Consider the following 21,553-nt stretch of genomic DNA (forward strand, 5'->3'; position numbering starts at 1 on the left):
AACAGAATATAGTCATTTGTGATGACGTAGATGAACCTGGAAGACATTATGCCATGTGACATAAACCTGTCACAGAGGACAGAAATTGTATGCTCTTTTTTACATGTGGAATCCTAAAAAGTGGAACTTAGAAGAAGAAAGCAGAATGGTGGTTTGCGGGTTGTGGGGGTAGAGACCTGGGGCTGGGAGCAGGTGTCGGGAAGATGTTGGTCAAAAGACACAACATTTAAGAAATAGAAGTTCAAGAGGTCTATTTTTAGGAATGATGACAATAGTTAACAGTAATATATTGTATACTTGAAGATTTCGATGATATTAGATATTAAATGTTCCTAACACACACACACACACACACACACACACACACACTCCGTGAAGTCATTTACGTTGGTTGTCATTTGGGTTGATTTAGTCATTTAATACATATTGAAACATCCTATCATATACCACAATATGTATAATTTATATTTATCAATTAAACCTTAACAAAACTGAAAAAAATATATTGTTCAAATAAAGCACTCTAACTCCTCATTCTTGCCTCCTTGAAGAATGGGAGTTAGAGGTAGGAAAGGAAATCGATTCTTTGTTTAAAACTGAAACGGAGATGGACATTCTTACGGTAGGTTCACATGGGACCCTCAAGGACCAACTGCAGGACCCCAAAGCTGTTCTGCCTTTTGCCCACATATGACCTTGAACAGGTGACCTATCCTCTGTGTGCCTCAGTTTCCTAACCTGTAAAATGCAGACAGTACCTTGCTCCAGGGCTTGTTCTGAAGAAGGAAGGAGTTGGTGTCTAGAATGTGAAAGTCAGTACAGGCCCAGGGTAAGCTTTGGCTGAGGGCTGATGGGGATTGCTACCCCGACTATTATAAAAATCCCTCTTTTCATTAGGTAGAACAGCAGAGCTTGAACGGCTCCATTTGTAAGGGTACTGCACACCCATCTCTTCTTTTCCCTGACAGAATTCTCTCACTGCAGATGACAGTCTGTTTCTTCTCATCATAAAGTCTTCTTAGAAAGGAGGGTCCACAAATTCCTCAGTGATCCGATGTGTAACAATCCTTCTAGCCAGAAAGTTTTTCTTAGAAGTCAATTAACCTCTTCTGGAAATGATAGCCAATTCCTCTCATCAAAGCCATGCTAAGTCAGAGAAGAGCTTTTCTCCTTAAAATAACTCTGCTCTATTTAAATGCTCTATTAAGTCCCTTTTCTGGCTTTTATTTTCCTGGAAAGAATTAGAATCATTGAACTTTTCTCTGAGGCTCATTTCTATTAACTACTTGAATTATTCTTCTTTTCTGAACTCCACTTTTAGAAACCAAAGGAACAACTGAAATGAGTCTATTTTTTTTTTTTTTTATTTTGGGAGTGTGGTAGGGAGACCACATCTAGTTCCTCATTATTGGAGTTTTGTTTGGGGTTAGTGAAATGGTGCTAAGGGAATAAGTTGAGATAATTGGTGAAATGTGTGTGCATATAAGTACATTTTTGCTGATGTATACACATGCAGATATTGGCACACATGATTTGTTTCATTCAAGTGTGTTTCAGTTCTTATATTTAGATGTCATAAATTAAATATTTGCTCTTTCTGCCTTCCTGGAACGTTTAATAATCTTTCCCCATATCACATCGGTTTGAAGTGTAGAAGTATCACAATAATTTTGAGGTTAAAATTCTGTTAAAATGTGTAGACAATGACTTACTGAGAGGAACTTTTTACCATAAGTACATCTTGGATTATTTTGTGGATAAGAAAATGGTATGTAAATGTTTTCAGTCACTTAAGCAAGTAGGAAGTATCGAAATAGAGTATATCTCTTCCAGATTTTTAAAAAGGAAATAATCAGCTCTTTTTGTGTGTCCTCTTGGATACAAATCTTAGCTTTTCTTTTTTTTTAATTTTATTTTTTTATTGGTTGTTCACAACATTACAAAGCTCTTGACATGTCATATTTCATACATTAGATTGAAGTGGATTATGAGCTCCCAATTTTACCCCAAATGCAGATTGCAGAATCACGTCGGTTACACATCCACATTTTTACATAATGCCATATTAGTGACTGTTGTATTCTGCTACCTTTCCTATCCTCTACTATCCCCCCTCCCCTCCCCTCCCATCTTCTCTCTCTACCCCATCTGCTGTAATTCATTTCTCTCCTTGTTTATTTTCCCATTCCCCTCACAACCTCTTATATGTAATTTTGTATAGCAATGAGGGTCTCCCTTCATTTCCATGCAATTTCCCTTTTCTCTCCCTTTCCCTCCCACCTCATGTCTCTGTTTAATGTTAATCTTTTCTTCCTGCTCTTCCTCCCTGCTCTGTTCTTAGTTGCTCTCATTATATCAAAGTGAAATGAGTCGATTTTGACAATTCTCGCTGATGGCACAGGTGGGGTGGGGAGATGGCTGCGTGTCCATTGCTCATCCCATTTCTTTTTAATCTTGGCATCATACTCATTTTCATGGCCACAGTCAAAAACACTAATAAGTGCCTCAATGGAAAGGATTGCTGTGGCTTGAAATGCCCCCCAAAGGCTTGTGTGTTGAAGGTATGGTCCCCCAATGAAGCAATGTTCAGAGATGGGGCTTCTGGGAAGTGATTGGATCATGAGGGCTCTGACCACATCGGCAAATGTACCAATCAAGGGATTCATAGTTGAGTGGACTCTTCGAGGTGGTGGAAACTGTACAAGGATTGTGTCCTTGGGGGTTGTACCTCATCTCCAGCCTCTTCTTCTCTTTTGCTCTCTTGTTTCCCAGCTGCTTGGAGGTGAGCTGCTTTGCTCAACCAGGCCTTTCCACTGTGTTTTCCTGCCTCACCACAGGCCCACAAATAGTGGAGCCAGAGGATAATGTTCTGAAACCAGGAGCCAAAAATAAATCTTTCCTCCTTTAAGTTTACGTCCTCTGGTATTTTGTCACAGCAACAAAAAGCTGATTACAGGGATGCATCTTGATTTTCTCTCATGTCCTATCACTCTCTCCTCCTTCTCACTCGGTTTCCCAATTTTATGATTGTTTTTAGTTTCTCTAATTGTTCCTAACAATATTTGCTGTTAGGGATAGTTAGGCTAGGGTAGGTAGGCCCCATGGTAACATTATTTGGTAAGCTTCCTTTCTGCCATCTTCCCAAATGCACACAGCTGTGAAATGTGTCTGACTGTGACCTCTCTCAAATGCCCACATGCAAATGTGGTTCCTCGAATTTTTAACCCAACTGTTCTTTTATCTCAGAGTTTGAAACTCTTAAGAAACATTTGAAAAGTCTTACAAAGGGAAAACTGGATGTGCTTAGGGCCTGGATGCCATTCTGATGAGCTCTTTGGAGAGATATAGACGGGGAAAGTGGGGCATTGTGAAATCAAACCAATAATTACAGTGTCTATAACTTCAACTTGGTTGGGGATTATTGATTTCAGTCCCATTTTCCACAGGGCCACTGTCTGTGAATACTGTTCTTAAAAGAGAATTATGTGGAACTTGCTAAATATGCCTAAGACAGATCTATTTCCAGCAACTCACATATGTGTCCCTCCACCCCAATTGGCTGGCCTTCCTCTCTGCTCCCTTCTTAGTGTCATTTCTGACGCTTTGTTGATGCCACAAGGATATTCTGTGTCTTCTTCAGTCTAGGGATGCTCTATACAATGTGTGTGTGTGTGTGTGTGTGTGATGCTGAGGATCAAACCCAGGCCTCATGCATGCTAGGCAAGTCCTCTTCTGCTGAGCTACACCCCCAGTCCCTCTATGCAGTATTTAATCCACCCTCAATCCTCCTTTCTTACTGTCATTATTTTTCCTTTGTTCATATGTACAAGTTTTATGCTCCCAATTACTTATCATAGAGGCAAACCAAGGGCTACCCTCCTTTTCCAGTCCTTGGTATAGTATAGAGGAAAAAGCTTTAGACTAATGGACCCCAAGCTCTACCAATTTCCAGAATCACCTTGAAAGATAAAAAAAAAAAAAAAGATCTTTTGAGTCAAAAATCTCTAGAGATGAAACTCAACAATCTGCTTTTTTGAAAAAAAAAAAAAAAAGATTGAAGAAGGTAAATCTGTTGATAGGTCAAGTTTGAGAACAACCAAAAAGATCTGAGAGGAGTTAGTATTGAGTGAATTCTTGCATCATAGTTGTAGAGCCTTTGAGATTTGGATTTAGTCTCACAGATACAAAAGGGCTTTCTTCCTAAATAGTGCTCTTCAAGTTCATACTATTGGAGTCCACAAAAACATTTGGCTGCTATGCGGCTGTATAAATTGAAATATTGGCGTTTGGTTCCCCAGAGATATTTATATGTTGTTTGTGTTTATGTCTTATAACATATCTACCTCCAAATTAATTATCACTGTTCTTACCAGTTAATGAATTTTTCATTGTGATAAATGAGGCTTTGATTGGCAACTCTCATTTTCCATCCTTCCTATGATGCAAGTTGATGTTTCCTGGTTCAATTTACAGGATAGGTTCTGTTTAGCTTAGTGCTTAGTGATGGTTTTATTCATGATGCACTTTTCCATTCTCAGTAAGGACAACCCCCAGTCACTATCATTACCGCATTCATCGTGCATTTGTAGGCAGTGTGTGTTGAAATGTGGTATTGAGTGTCCATTCATTTGGTAGGATCCAACCTTTGCATTCCTGCAGTCAGTTTTCCTTAGACATTTGTCTGCAGCAAATGTGACTTGGACTGTCCCATCAGCCACTAATCTTGTCCCTTTGATGTTCTTTCATATGGTCCACCTGACAAATTTTTCTGAAAATGAAGGCATTAAATTTCGCTTCCCATGTAATATCCACTTATTTTAGTTTGTATTTCCAGAATGATGTGATGTTAGTATCAATAAAACCATTTATTGAGAAGTTATACATGTAGGGAGATGTTGGTAGGTGCTGGAGATTCAGAGATTAATAAAATAAAATTCTTGTCCTCAAGAGGATCATACTCTGATAAGAGAGACAGAAAACCATTCATAAAAGAGCAATTCACAAGGCCAGATAGCAGATACCAAGTACCTAATGAATGTGCCAGTCACTAACTTCCATTAGCCTTTGAAAGAATACTTGACCAAGGAGGGCTTGAAAAGCATGGGAAAGCTACTGTAACACAGGGCCTGATGTACAGCAGGGGTTCATTGAATACCTGCCAAATGAATGAGCAAACAACTGGATAGGGTAAGATGTGAAGGCCTGAAAACAGGTAGAACTTAACCAGAGAAGAAACACACACACACACACACACACACACACACACACACACTCATCAAGGAAGCACAAGCCAGTTTTACCAGGGAATTACATGGGTGAGAAATTTAGGAAAGCACACCTATATTAGACTAGTTTTTTAAAATCACTATAATCAAAATACCTAATGAGAACAACTTAGAGGAGGAAAGACTTATTTTGGCTCATGGTTTCAGAGGTTCAGTCAATGGTCTTCTGGTTCCAAGGCAGAAACATCATGGGAGAAGGGCATGGTGGAGGAAACCTGCTTTGCTCCTGGTAGCTTAGAAGCAGAGAAAGAGGAACTAGGCAAGAGACATAGTTGCCCAGAGACCTATTTCCTTCAGCCATACTCCACCTGCTTACAGTTGCCACCCAATAGTCCATTCAAATTTTTAACCCACTAAATGGATTAATCCGTTGGTGAAGTTATAGCTCTCATATAGTCTAATCTTTTTCTAAAGTCCTACCTCTAAACTTTGCTGTACTGCAGACCATGCTTTTGAAACATGAGCTTTTGTGGGGAGAATTCCAGACCCAAACCATAATCATGCCCTCTTGTTAGGTTTCATGTTTGCATTATTGGTGTTATCATTTATTAGCAGTAACTAAATTAATCGCACCTACTAGATATTTTTATATTCATTATATAGATTAAGTACTTGCTGTGTAAAATCATTGATTCACAGTATTACAGGGAGACCAGTGAGCTGTCTATGCAATTATCTGGCCATGAACCATAAGGACCAGATTTATTTTGCAATCAACTAATTTATATCCCACATCTTTCCAAAGCAGACTTGATGTTAATCCATTTACAAAATCTAATAGAAGAAGTAGGATACAAAGGGGGTGAGAATTAGAGCAGAAATTAAAAAAAAAAAAACTGAAAGAAGCTGGATTCATTGAGTCTTCTTGGAGCTTGGGCTAAAAAGAAATCCCAGGGGTTAATTAGAATCATTCTTGTACTTAAGTAAGTTTGGGAGAGAAAAAAGACAAAACCTTTCTCTTGATCTTAATTCTGAAGGAAATGTTGTCACAGGGCTCTTCTAACCCCAATCTCTCTGTTTTTACTACTAAAAACTAGTAGAATCCTTACTACCTGCTGGGTAGCTAACTTTTTATATGGTAGACACTGTGAAATCCTATACACATATTTTTTTAAAAAAATGCAACCCCACAGCTGCTCTAAAAGTAGGTCCTATGATCCCCCCACCCTATCAGACAGCTCTCCTTCCCATGGCAGCTGCCTGCTCTCCAGCCGCAGAGCACCAATAGGCTGCCTCCTTCAGGAAGCTTCCCTAGCAGCAGATAAGAAAATCTCACTTCAGAGACAAACTTTATCTAGAGGGAGGAACAGGCAGGCACACAAGGCCATGTTCCACCAAAGCAACTCAAGTAGTCTTTAGGTGGATGAACCAGAGGAAGCACCAACCACCATCTTGGTTGTTTAGAAGCAACCATGATGCGGAAGCCAATGCTCAGGAGGAGTCCAAGAAGACAACCTCTCCAGGGGAAAAGAGGCTATAAATGTAAGGTATTTATAGCCTTTACTAGTTATGTACATTTCAGCAGCCATTTAACTTCTCCTAGCTTTTTTTTTTTCTGTCTGTTAATTGTGGCAAAATAGGCTACCATCTACTACGAAATAGTTCTACCATCTACTCCCAAGTGTTCGTCAAAGATTGAAAATGAAATCCCCAAGATACTATGGAGCCCCAAGTTAAAGTCCTTTGTTCTCGTTTCTACATAGGTTCTAAGAATCACTAAAAGTCCACATTATTCAGTTCCTAGAATTTCTTAGTTTCTCTTCTTAATACTCTTGATGACTCTCACGGCCCCTTCTGTGTGTCCCAAAGCTTGGTGTTTGGGTGTCCCTAAGTCCTGACTGTCCTTTCTTGTCATCACTTAGTATCATACAACCCTAGATAAGAAAGGGAAGGGAAGGGCTTGGCAGGGGAAGGGAAGGAAGGGAAGAGAATAATATTTTTTATGCACAAATACTCTTACAAAAATAAAGGCGACGTTATAAAAATAACCCACTGATCGCCACATTACCTTCCTGTACCAACCCCTCATTTTCCCATACTCCTTCCAGTTTGTGCATTGGCATCTGTGATTTTCCAATAGTTGCGATCAGCCCAGACACATTACCTAGTTCTGCTAGCTTTACTTATTTAACACTGCTATAAATATTTCCTAAGTTGCTACATCCCTTCATCGTTAACTGCTACTTGTAAACTTTCTGAGAGTAAAATGTATCATGATGAAAATCATAATTTTCTGACTGTTGGATTCTTAGGTTTGTTGAATACATAATGCCATAACGAATACCTTACATTTATAGCCTCTTTTCCCCATTATGAGTTAGAGAAAAGAGCATTTATAATTTTTTTTTCTAAAAGCCAGACTGCATTTTGCAAATTCCTCACAGTAAGCTAAATATTTATCAGCCTTCACTGTCCCATCTTTCCTTTATCTTGCTTTATTCTCTTGGGATCTTCTGGTCAGTGAAGCAAGGATTTTGCTGCTGTTTCTAATCATGACTTTTCCCTTCAACAAATCTCTTTGAACACTGTTTCTTGTTCTCTGAAAAGGCCAGAAGAGTTACGTAGAGCCCTGCTAACACTTGCCTCATTGTAGTCCACTCAGCAGAAATGATCTTGTCCAAAGCAATAAGGAAAATTCTATCACATGAGGCAAAGGCTCTGTGCAGAGCATCCCATTGCCAGCCAATGGGTGTGCGGTGGTGCTGGGACCCAGAGCCTTATCAATCAGGAAAAAAAAAGAGAACCACTTCAAGCATCTGAAACAGAGGGAATCTGACACAGTGAACTGATTACCCAGATAAGGGGAAAGCTGAGAAGCTGAATGGGAGTGGTAAGGCAATTGAGAGATCAGCAATAGTGGGATGTCACCACTACCCCTAGAGTCGGGGAGAGAGCCAGAGTTGACTGGCAGAAGCTGGGCCTAGGGGGCCTGTCCCAGCAAAGCTGAAGTCAAGAAGGAAGGGACGCAGCCCTGCTGGGGACATCACCCTGGAGGGGACACCAACTGAGTCCAAGGCGCTTGAAGAAATACCCTGGCTTCATGCCTCTGCCTTTTAAGCTCCCATGGGTGCCTCTTGTCGGTGGAACCAGGCTGGAAACCAGAAATATGAGAGGCTGTGATGCACAGCATCCAGAGGCCAGCCCCACAACTCCTACAGGGCAAAGTAGGGAAGAGTGAAGAATGAGCCCAAGAGCAGACAAGCCAGGGGTCAGGACAGAATCACATTGTCAAATCATAATTCAAAATAGCACTGAAGTCAGGAATAAAAATCTGCTGAAAGAGCTAGTCAAGAGAGTAAAGGGAGCTGAATGGTTTCATTTTAAACACCCATATCCAGGGTGTAGCTCAGTGGTAGAATCCCTGCCTATCAAAAACAAAGTCCTGGGTCCAGTTCCCAATTATGAAAGGGGAGAGATTTAAGTACCTGTATCAGTTATACACATCAGTGTTCTTAGTTGCAAACATGACTTCTTACAATTTTAAACCAAAAAAAAAAAAAAAAAAGATTTATTAAAGGATACCAGTAGCTCAGACATGAAAGTTACTGTACCGGTAGCAGAATCCAAATGACCCAATGGTAGGATGCATAGGCTGTCACTGCAGAGGCAGTGCCAGGACCCTGGATTTGTATGGCAGACACTATTCAGGATACTGCAACCAGCCTTCTCTGAGGCTGCCTTGGAGAGCTTATGTCTCTTGCCATGTGTCACCAGTGTCCTGTAAGATTTGACACTTTTCCTGCCTCCTCCTGATTTGCACCAAGTTGGGGCTTTTGTAGTGCATCTGATTGAGAATCCTGTGATATCTGCCTGCACCCTGCCTGCAAAAGAGCTTGGAAAAGAGAGTTCTGGCTTCTGTGCTAGGAAAGAGGGGACTCAATGTGGGAAGTGCAACTTTATTGATGGAAACTGTTCATCCGATGCCAGGTGGCCACACATATGACAAATGTTCAACTTTTGTTTACTATCAAACATTCCCAGGTATTGCTGCAGTTGTAACCTTGGATACAAATAAGGGAAGTGATGGTACCACTGAGGAAATGGTCCAATGTCAATGCCACTTGCCACATGAGGGCTGGTTCCATTCATGCTCTTGACTGATGGGGAAGATCCACATCTCTTGGTCATGTGATAGCTTTGTCTTCTGATGGCATCATGCCAGAGACCCTAAGCTACCATCAAATCTTAGAGTTAGAAAGGGACTCAGAGAACATCCAGCCTCCTTCCCACCCAAGTGCTCCTGAATCTCTACTTGTTAGAAAGATTCTTTATAACTGCCATTGATGTGTATTTCTGCAATGAGGCTGTCTTTGAAAAAATTCAAAAGTAGATGAACAACTTACATAAGAGTGTTAGAGATGAAGATTAGTAGGGATAAAGCCAGGTGCACCCCAGGACACTATTTGAAGAACTTTGTCTTCAGAGATTATAAGAAAAAATTTTCATCATTTCCTTTGAGATTATGTTCTGGTAATATGAGTGATTATGTTATTTTTTGTAATCATCATTGATGGATTGTTCCCTTCTCTATCTTCTATTGGGTTAGAGTCTAGGGATACAAAGAAGAATAAGACAGCCAGGCAAGGTGGCACATGCCTATAATCCCAGCAGCTCAGGAGGCTGAGGCTCCTAGGAGGATCATGGATTCAAAGCCAATCTCAGCAAGGGCATTGTGCTAAGCAACTCAGTGAGACCTTGTCTCTAAATAAAATACAAAATAGGGCTGGGGATGCAGCTCAGTGGTTGAGTGCCCTTGAGTTCAATCCTGATACCCACCTAACCCCGCCCCCCCAAATATGAATAAGAAGACATGGTTCTTGCTCTGAAGAAACCCACAGTCTAATGAGGCGAACATATAAATAGGTAGATGGGGATGTAACCAAGGTAAGAACTACAAGAGAAGAATGGACAAGATATGGTGGGAGCCTGAGGAAGGTGTCTGGGAAGAACCAGAGAGATTCAAAGTAGATGAGGGGCCCTTAGGGAGGGTCTCTAAGGCCAGAGAGACCAGTTGGACATAGCTTGGGGACTGCTTTTTTGTTACTGAAACCAAATGACCTGACAAGGACAATTAGGGGAGGAAAAGTTTATTTGGAGGTTTATAGTTTCAGAGGTCTTAGGCCATAGCTGGTTGACCCATGATGAGGCAGAACATCATGGCAGAAGAATGTGGTAGAAGAGAGCAGCTGGGGACATCAAACCAGAAAGCAAAGAGAAAGACTTCTCTCACCAAGGAAAAAATATAAACCCAAAAGATATGCCTTCATTGACCCACTTCTTCCAGCCACATCCTACCTGCCAACAGTTACTACCCAGTTAATACCTGTGAGGGAATTAATCCTCCGATCAGGTTAAGGCTCTCCTAATCGAATCATTTCGTTCTGAACTTTATTGAATTGTCTCACACATTAGCTTTTCTGGGGACATCTAATATCTAAACTATAAAAGGGATAAAGCCAGACAAGCTCAGTCAGTCTGGCGAGGTGGGACAAGGATATCTAGGTAAAGACTTTCTCTGATGATGGAATAATTAAATTGAAAACCGAAGACCTGCACGTGGGGTTGGTATTATAAATGGGTGTATCTTCCATGGTATGTTCTTCAGGGATTATGGAAAGAGCCTCTTTCTTCCTTTCTTCTACCTATCAAAATACAAAAACAGAAACAATGCAAAACAAAACAAATTCCCTCAACAGCAGGGCTTGCACATTTTTCCTTTAGAGGACCAGAGGGTAAATAGTAGTCAGGCCTCCCTAGCCATGGGTTAGGTTTTTGTTACTTTCCTCCACTCTGCTATTGTCATGCAAAAGCAGCCAGAGCCAGCACACACCTGGGCCTCCATATCTGTGGGTTTCGTATTCATGGAAGTCAACCAACTACAGATCAAGAATTTTTTTTTTTAAATTGCATCTGTACTAAATATGTACAGATTTTTTTTTCTTTTCATTATTGCTGAAGTAATAAGTATGTCAACTAATAACATAACATTGATGTTGTATTTGATATTATAAGTCATCTAGAGATGATTTAATTACAAGGGAGCATTGCATAGGTTATATGCAAACACAGTGCTATTTTATATAAGGGACTGGAACATCTTAGAACCAATCCCCAGAACAAGTATTAATGAGTGTGGCTGCAAACCAATAAAACCTTGTAGACAAAAACAGGAAGTGGGCGTGATTGGCCCCAGCAAATGCTCACCCTTGTTCTACAGGATCAAATTTGAAACCATCATTTATCTCTTAGTTTGCCAACTCTTTTCTGAGTGCACAATTAGAGTTTATGTGTAGAGGTAGGACCTGGAGGAAAGGCCAGCAGAGGAAGGTAGAGGCACATCCAGGAAGAAAAGTGAGTTGCAGAATGAAGGGGTCCCTTTCTCTCTGTGGAAGAACAGCACCCGTGTTAGAAGGACAGGTCACCAATCTTCCTCAGCATGTCTCCAGGCTGCCTGTCCTGCTGTCTAACTGTGGCTCCACACTGCCTGGCTGTACCTTGGCCAGCTGAACTGTGTTTTGCCCCTGAGGTGACTATGAACATGATAATTTATATTTTGGTGCAGAAGCACCTTTAGCTTCTTTGAGATGAAAGACTCTATATAAAACTGAATTATGACCCTGCTTAATGGGAACATAGCTGAGTTTTTCCAAAAGTGGAGTTAAACCCCTTCGGCATCTGTGAAGTGCTGGCTGTAAAGGATCCTTGGCTATTTCAGCAGACCCAGTTTTTGCTGTTGATTCTGTGTGTAATAAATCATTCTCTTCCAAGTCCAAAGATGCTGGTTGCCTTTGCCAAAATACTAGGAGGAAGATCTCAGACTGGCCCAAGCTGAGTCTGGATTTTTGCTATTATTATTATTATTATTTATTATTTTTTTTTTTTGCAGGGGTGATACTGGGGACTGAACTCAGGGGCACTTAACCACTGAGCCACATCCCCAACCCTATTTTGTATTTTATTTAGAGACAGGGTCTCACTGAGTTGCTCAGTGCCTTGCTTTTGCTAAGGTTGGTTTTGAACTTGCAGTCCTCCTGCCTTGGCCTCCCAAGCCACTGGGATTACAGGTGTTCGTCACCGCGCCCAGCTGGATCTTTGTTTTTTAGTTGTTTCTGAAGCAAAGAACACTCTCACATACTCACTCACACATGCACACACACACATACACATGTTAATTCTCCATAATTATATGCTCAGAATAGCTACTCCCTTGCTCTGTAACTTCCTATGGATTCTCGTGACACAGGTTTGGTTTTTACACCAAAGGTTTGAGTTGGTTATACTCTTTTGTTATTTTTTATACTAAAGCACTCCATGTGTTAGGGAGCAAAGTTATCAACAGGTGTCATTTTCCCCACCCCAAGCCCAGGACACCAAGGCCAGGCAGCCTAGGTCACCCCTGAGCTTCTCATCAGACACTATTCAACAGGCATACCAACATGTCTTTTTTTAGAAAAGACCATAAGTGTCTTATCTTACTCCTTTGGAATTTCCCATAGTTATTTAACCTCTAGTTTGGGGAAAGTTGGTTTGAGGGTTCTTCAAATGGTCCTGAATGAATGCTCCCAACAGATTTGCAAGCTCCATTCACTGGAGGTGGATGGGTGCTTCTGCTTGCCAACCACCTCATCACCACCTCCTCTCCCTCCCAGCTAAAAAACTTGTGGTTAAAATAACACACAGCCTCTATTCAGAGCTCAAACTCAGAGCTGCTATCAGAGGAAGCAGATTTTGGATTTTGAAAACCTTCAGTAGAGGCATCCAAGTTGCTCTTGAAAAATTCTGTGTCTCAGACTTTCTTGAAGAAACCAAGGACCTCCTCAGGTAAATATTTCCTTCCCTTTCTTTGTGGTTCTATTGCAAATCTGATTAAGAAACTAGGGTCAGGAAGTATTAGAAGAAGCCAGCTACTTTTTAGCTTTTTCCTGGTAAACAGGGCTTGTGCCTTTCTCTGAAAGAGGAATAAAGAGATTAAACACAGTGACATTCTCTGTGGAGAAGGGTTGGATGCTTAGGAGACAAGCCCTGGTGGAGCAAGCAGAGTGAGCTCAGTGGTATCTGGATTAAGGAGAGGTGGGAAGGGATGATGGAGGAGGTTTTCTGTCCGGAGCAGCAGCACTGGGGCTGGTCAGGAGAGAGCTCACACAGGAGCGGTTCCCAGCACTGTATTGGCTTCAATATGTTCCTACTGAATAAATATAAACTGGGTATCTTTCCTTTGCTGCTTCTCTTCAAGCAACTGAGTGCTACTGTCTTTCTCTATATACTCCACTTGAAAATGTGTGTGAAATTGCTGTATTATCTTCTATTTTCATATATTTTTAACTCACACCTTTCTCTAGTGATAGATCATTAAAATGTGTCTGAAGTCTATTGTAAAATGTGTTAATGTTTTCTTTGAATACCAATAACCATGGTCTTCTGAAAGAACAGCTCACTTGCAGAGTAAGGTTTTTGTTTTGTTTTGTTTTTCAGAAAACTTGCCACCTTTTCTCTTGAATTGCCCTCTTATTTTCTTTTGTAAACATTTGTGCCTATGAACTATTTCAATGTATTTCATTGTGACTGAATCAGGCATTCATCCATTGGCCAACCTGTGACTCTCTCTCCGAAGAGATTATTGTTTTTCTTTCACAGCTTTCATTTGAACAAAACTTTATTCCTATTTGATGACAGAGCCAAATCAATTAATCACCAATTGTCAGTCAAACATTTATTCATGAGCATTCTATAGGCTCTCCACTGGAATAGGGGAAGACGGTTTCCAAGACACATTATCAACCTTGTTTTTTATAATGTGTTTTGAATACTGCTTATATTCATTAAATGATTACCAAACATTGCTAGAGAGTACAAAATGAAGCGCAAACTTTCAAGCTTCAGATTATAGGTACGGCTGGAGTGATCACATGGCTACCATAGTTGAGAGCTCACTATGCATCAAGTACTATCCTTAGCACTTTGTATCATCTCATTTTTTTCCTCAACAGCCCTCATTTTACACATAAGAAAATAGAAGCTTAGAGAGGGGCTAAGTACTCAGGGGTACCCTGATGACAAGCAGTAGACTGAGTGTTCTAATCTTTAGTGTGAGGCCCACACTCAGGCTATGGCAGCATCAAAAACTGCATCAAAGAAGAAGGGGTCAACAGGCATCCAATGGCCAGAAGGAGCTTTTCTGTGGGCAAAGGGCAGGTGGAAGGGCCTGGGGTGTCTGGGAGACAGTGCAGCAGTACATGCACTGTTGGGAGGCAGAAAGGGAAGTTCTGGACAAAGAGAGGCAGAGGAGTTGGGCATGGGAGACACCATTGTGAGAAAGTAGAGTGCTGATGAATCCTGCTCAGAGCTGCCTGAGTGCTCTCTGCTTATTTACCCTCTGCCTGCAACTAGCTCACTCCAAGTCTCATACTCTCAGGGCTCTGCCCAGATCTCACCAGGCTTTCCTTGACCCTCCTATTCAAAGAACAACCAAAACCATTCTCATTAACTTCCTCTAAAAATATGCTAAAATACATATAACATACAATTTACCATTTTAACCATGCTTATAGCAGATAATTCAGTGGTATATCATACATTCATAATGTTGTGCACCCATATTACTATCTATTTCTAGAACATTTTCATCACCACCAAAGGATACCTTCTATCCATTAAGCTGTCCCTCCTGTTGCCCTCCCCAGACCCCACCCTGGAAACCACTAATCTGCTTTCTGACTCTATGGATTTTTCCACTTTGTATGGAAACATACTTTTGTGATAACCGATTTTATTTAGCATGTTTTCAACATTCATCCATGATGAGGTGTATGTCAGTGCTCCATCATGTACTACAGCTGGATGATATTCTATTGTATGTATACATCACATTTTGTTTATCCATTCACTAATTGATGGTCACTTTGGTTGTTTCCACCTTCTAGCTATTGTGATCATGCTATGATACACTTTGGTGTGCAAGTTTCTCCATGAGCAGGTATTTTCAGTACTTTTGGGCATATACGTAGGAGTGGAATTGCTGGATCATATGGTAATTCTATGTTTAACTTTTTGAGACACTGCCAAACCATTTTCCATAGCAGCTGCACCATTTTACATTCCTATCATCAATGTAGGAGGGTTCAATTTCTCCATATCCTTGTTGCCAACACTTATTTTCTATTTTTTTTAATATAGTCACCCTGGTAGGTGTGAAGTGCTATCTCACTGTGACTTTGAATGGCATGTCCCTAGTGACTGATGATGTTGAGCATCTTCTCATGTATTCGTTGACCATTACATTTTATTCCTGTTGTTAGAGATTATTTTTCATTATACATAAATTATATGACTTATCACTCTGTGCCACACTATGTCTTTATTTAGAGAAATAAATTTTTATCTAACTTTTTCTAGGACTACATAAGCTCCATAAGAACAGGGACTTTGTTCTGTCCATTATTGTATATCAGTACCTAGGACACTGTTCAGCATTGTAGGTCAATTGCATATGTGTGTGTGTACACATGTACATAAGAAATATGCAGTTTAAGAGCAAATTATCATTATCTTTAAGACTTGAGCCTAGAACCTCTTCATTCTGCAGGACCAGTGGGGGCATCATTTTGAAGGGAGAGTCATGGATGTCCCATATAAATGCTGGTCCCTATATAAGCTGGTCCATACCACATTCCCCACTTCCTGATGATAAATTTGTCATAGTGTCCTTCTACCCTCCACCACCCCTTGGATTAGTGGGAAAGAGGCTAAAGCAGCCGAGTAACTGTTTGGATAATCAATTCGAGGCAATGAGAACCAGACCCAGACAAAACAACAAGGAGACAGTGGGGGAAGAAGGGATAAGAGGGAGGTTTTGAAGAAAAAGTCATCAAGATTAGGAGAATGGCTAGAGTGTTAAACAAAGATAATTTCAAGTTTTGAATCTGGAAGGTTGGAACGATGATGGTACCATTATTTAGACAGGAAGTAAGAAACAGGGAAAAGAGAAGTGTTGTTTTATATTTGAGAATACAAGATATGTGAATGGTTGATAAGCACATGTGTTCTGGAGAGTCTGCAATGATGCTCTTGGTATATACTGCCTTTGAAGTCTATGTGGCTTCTTGGTCCCATCAAGCGAAATTCTGTTCTTCTAGCCACGATTCTCTCTTCCATTTTGAGGACTGGTGGTAGAGATTGGTGTCAGTGAACACAGATGGGACCTCCATCCAGACAGATGAGCCTGGAGTCCTGGGAGGGAGGCACTTGAGGAGGCGGGAAGATGGTCAGCACCAGTGTAGGTAGTAGACAGAAACTTGGTAGCTCTGTTACAATTCTAGCTCCTGTCATGTCAAAGGGGAAGCTTGAGCAAAGGAGTCTGAGCTCTGCCTCATCAAGATTCAGAACAGAAAGCAAGTCCCAAAGCATGGAATATGCTCATGGGAACTGGCCATGTGACCAGCCCCTAATACTTCATTGGGAATTTTCTTTTCCCTGGAGGTATAGGTAGAAATGTGAGTTCATGAAAAAGGCATTTGTTATTTAGGCTGGAGAAGTTTGACTTCAGGATGAGAAGTTAGTGGCTAAAATTTCCCTCCCACAGACTTATTGACAATTCCAGTAAAAAAGATGACTGCTGCCATCATTTCTCTGGCTGTGGACACCAGTAGGTACTCCTGTGTGAGGAACTGAATGGTGGGATGGTGGGACATCTTCTCCTCCTAAGCTTCCACTTTAAGTCTCATTATGGTTTGGATATGTGGTATCTGCCAAAAGCTCATATGTAAGACAGTTTAAGAATTTTCAGAGGTGAAATTAGTGAGTTATGAGACCCACTCACTGTAGGCAGATGGGGTGTGATGCTGGAGAGAGGGAGTGCCTTTGGAGGTTTCATTTTGCCCCTGGTGAATAGAGTCCTCTCTCTCTCTGCTTCCTGGGTGACATGTCCTGAGTTGCCTTTCTCTTTCCACATCCATCCACCATGATGTTCTGCCTCACCTCAAGCCCAGAGCTGTGGAGTCAGTGGTCTATGGACGGAGACCTCTGAAACTGCGAGCTAAATCAACTTTTCCTCTTCTAATTGTTCTTGTCAGGTCTTTTGGCCTCAGCAAAGAAAAAGCTGACTAAAACAAGTTTGTAATACTGTTCCATGCCCAAAGTCCTCCTCTCGAATAAAAACTTCATCTGCCCATTGCAAAGCAGTGTGCTCCAATCAGAAGGATGTGTGTATACTTGTACTTCATCAGTTCTGAGCTGGAATAAAAGAAATCTGAGAGCCAAGTAGACCTCACTGTCACTCCATGACAGTCGTCTTTGATGTGCTGCCACTCTTGTCACAAAACAGAGCTCTTGTCACGTTTTTGGAACATGACCTACTGCACAAGGTGTCTCAGGCAGAAGAAAGGTATTTCAGGGTAGGGATACATATTTTATAAAGTGGTATGGCAAAAATAAATAAGTAGAAAGTTTTCAGGAGATTATGACTTAGGTAATTCAAAAGCAAATAAGTTTGTCTCTATTCTGAAATAATGTTGCCTCAGGACTGAATTCCTTGGGTGTGTTTTCTCTTCCTCCTCTTCCTTCTCCATTTTTTGTAACATTCAGGATGGAACTCAAAGCTTTGTGCATGCTAGGTAAGCACTCTTATCACTAAGCTACACCACCCCCGGGGCCCCGCCTCTTTTTTTGAGCTATAACAATTTTATGTCTAGGAAGACAAAGAAATTCTGAAAAACACCATGCAAAAATTCAAAGTATAATGCAAAATATTTTAATTAAATCTAAAGAGCTTAAAAATTATAAAATATTTCAGAAATAATATAGTCTAATGCCACCATTTAATTACATGTATATAATAAATGCATATAATAAAATTATTACTTTTTAATCATTTAAAAATTTATGACTAATATGTGCAAATATTACATTTTATTTTATTTTATTTTATTTTTGTAGTGCTGGGGATGAAACTCAGGGTCTTGTGCATGCTAGGTAAGCACTCTGACATTGAGCTACACCACCAGCTCAAAATTTTACATATTAATGGGTAGGTCATGAATTAATTTCTCTGCTTATTCATATAACAAACATTTGGGTAAGCTCACTGAAAAACCATTGGCAGTTCCACGGGGAAGAACATACAAGACTCTGTTCCTAGTGTTTGTTGAGTCTTAAAATTAATCAGAACTGCTGTGGGAACAGTAAGAGAAGTGCATAAAAAAAGTAGCTGTGAGGGTCGCACTTGAGTTGTTCCTTACCTTAGCATGCCCAGCCAGGAAGACAAGAACTGAGAACTCTAATGGGGAAATATTTTGCAGGGTATTTGAACTCAAAGAACTACAGTGTTCATTCGGATTAACCTTTTGTGGTACTGCAGGCTTCACAGGGACCAAGTTCTACAGGGTGTGTATGTGTCTTTTCCTGTTGTGCCCTTCCTTGTAGTAAAACAGCTCTTTAAAATGACAGATGATGTCTGAAGCATCTTTTGTAACAATGGTCCTATTGTTCTGGAATTCTAATGAAACTGAAATAGGGGTTGGGGTCTTAGTACCAGAGGACATTTTGTCCTGAAGGGAGTGATGTGTTTCTTCTTAGATGTTGCCTCAAGGAAATAAATGCTTAAAAGAGTTAAGCACGGTTAGGTTAATGCTGGGTCTGAGCCAGTTCAGGATACAGGATGTCAAACCACCAGTTTGGATCTTAACACATAAATTGTAAAATCAGCCTTTGAGATTTTACACTTATCAAATGCAATAATGTCAACTAATGCCAATGCTAATCTACCAGAGACAGATGATAAAAATAAAACAACCATCCCACTGGCATTGAGCTATGAAAAATATTATTTGATTTTTTAAAAATAATAACCGAACCTTCCTATGTCTTAATTTTCTTAAACATTGTGTTGTTTCAGCACATAGAAACTGAAGAGGAGGATGTGGACCAGACAACAGGGAGAGAGGAGCCCTTTGGGGCTAATTGTCACTGTAGCAAGGCTGGCAACCACGATCAAGCTCTGCCTTGGTTGTCATCATCCTTTTCAATATCAGTCACAACAGGGATGTCAAAAAGTCATTTCCACACTCTCCATGAGTACCTCCCTCCCCCCCACCCCACAAAAAAAAAAGGCCGATTGCACTGAGCAATACAGAGCAACATAGAATCTCAGTTTTGAGGGTATATTTAGCAACAGAACTGACCTGAGTGTTCTTGTAATTTGCCTCTTTCTAGCATAAAACTCTGTAAGCCTCAGTTTCCTGGTCTGTATAAATAAAAATAATAAAAGGCCCTAGCGCCCTGGGAATGTTACAACAATTTTGTGAACTACTACGTGCAAAGCTCTAAGCTCATCCAATCAATGTTAACTTTTATAATCTCAGGTAACCTGCCCAATAGCAGAACTGAGCCATGAATTTGCAGCCAACAACCAACCTGCCTCTCTTCTCTCTCCTGTGGATCTAGGCACAAAGCACAGTTCTGGTTAAATTCATCCTCTGTTCAGAAATCTGTGGCCAAATCAAATCTAATTCCTTTAGTGAAGCATGTGAAGCCCCTAAAAAGGTGCTTTCCTCTCCCATCCCTCTCAGCTGCTGTGAGTTCTACACTTAGGAATCCAGGAGTCCTTTCCCTTTTCTTTTGAGCCATGCACCACCAGGCCTCTGTCAATTTGCCTCTGAATATCCTCATTCCCAACGCCCTTTCCTCCCATCTCTGCCTATAAGCTAGTTTCAATCAGAGATGGAGTTAATTTCTTTTGGTGTATTCCTAGGATACTTTCTTCATAGCTTTACCATACCACTTATTGCTTTCACATGGAATCAAGACTTCTATGTTATATAGCAAATTCCTTGAAAATTGAAAGAAGATCTTGTTCATTGTTGGGCTTCCCAGTATTTTTGCAAGCTATGTTGTGAATAGCCAAATAACAGAAAGGTTTTGTTGAACTGGATGGAAAAGTTGATTCTAAATATTTTTTGTCAACAGAGGATGGGCTTGTTAGGGAAAAGGAACTAGAAGGGTGTGTGTGTGTGTGTGTGTGTGTATGTGCATGCAAAAATCATCATCTCTAAAATACACATATCACATTTGAAGTTCCTTCTAAATCTAAGCATATGAATCTGAGTTATGGTCTGTTATAATTTGGGGAATGTCTTCCAAAGGTTCATGTGTAGAAGGTTTGTTTCCCAGTACAGCAATGTTCAGAGGTGGGGCTTTTGAGAAATGATTGGATCATGAGGGCTCTGATTTCATCAGTGAATTAATCCATTGGTAGATTAATAATTTTGTAGCATTATTAGGAGGTGGTAGAGACTGTAGGTGCTGGGGCCTAGTTGGAAGGTCGCTGGGAGTGTGCCCTGGAAGGGGATGCCTTGTCTTTGGCTCCTCTCCCTCCCTCTCTCTCTCTCTCTCTCTCTCTCTCTCTCTCTCTCTCTCTCTCTCTCTCTCCTTCTGGCTACCATGAGATGAGCAACCTTCCTCCACCAAGCCCTTCTACCATGACGTCTACTTCACCATAAGCCCAGAAAAAATGAAGCCAGCCTACCATAGACCAATACCTCCAAAGATGTGAGCTAAAATAAATCATTCCTACTCTAAGTAGGAATGATCATGTATTTTGTTCCAAGCCAAGAAAGATGACACACTGACTTTTATCCTCTTACAATATACTTTTAAATATGATAGCAAAAGATTAATTAGGATTGCTGGACCATAGAGTAGTTCTATTTTTAATTGAATTGCCATTTCTGTTCTCCAGAAATCCCACTTTGGGGTCTATCTCTCAAGGAACTGAAATCAAGATCTCAAAGAAATATCTGCTCTCTGGTGTTTATTGCAGCATTATGAACAATATCTAAAATAGAGAAACAGCCTATATGTGCATGAGTGTATAATCCTCCCATTCACTGAAGCAAAAATAAGATTTTTTTTAAAAAAAGGTTAATACAGGATTTTGTGCTTAAGGAACAAAGTTACAATTTTCATGAAGGATCATGAACCCATCTCTATATTAGCATAAATTCAGATTTTGTTCATGTATCCTATATCATTATTTTATAGCCTATCACTATCTAGAATCATATATGTTCATGTTTGTTTACCTCTTCCTGTAAAATGAAATGTCTATGAGGACAGGAATTTCTGGTTTTTCTTACTCATTGCTGTTTTCCTAGCACAATGCCTGACACATGATAAGTACACAAGCAGTACTTGCTACAGAGATTTCTACCTTTTATCAAGAATTTGGTACTAAATAAGGTCTATTTGAAAAGGAATGTTTAACCAGTAAAGAAACC

This window comes from Urocitellus parryii, chromosome 9 (genome assembly GCF_045843805.1).
Source record: "Urocitellus parryii isolate mUroPar1 chromosome 9, mUroPar1.hap1, whole genome shotgun sequence".
In the NCBI taxonomy this organism is placed as follows: Eukaryota; Metazoa; Chordata; class Mammalia; order Rodentia; family Sciuridae; genus Urocitellus; species Urocitellus parryii.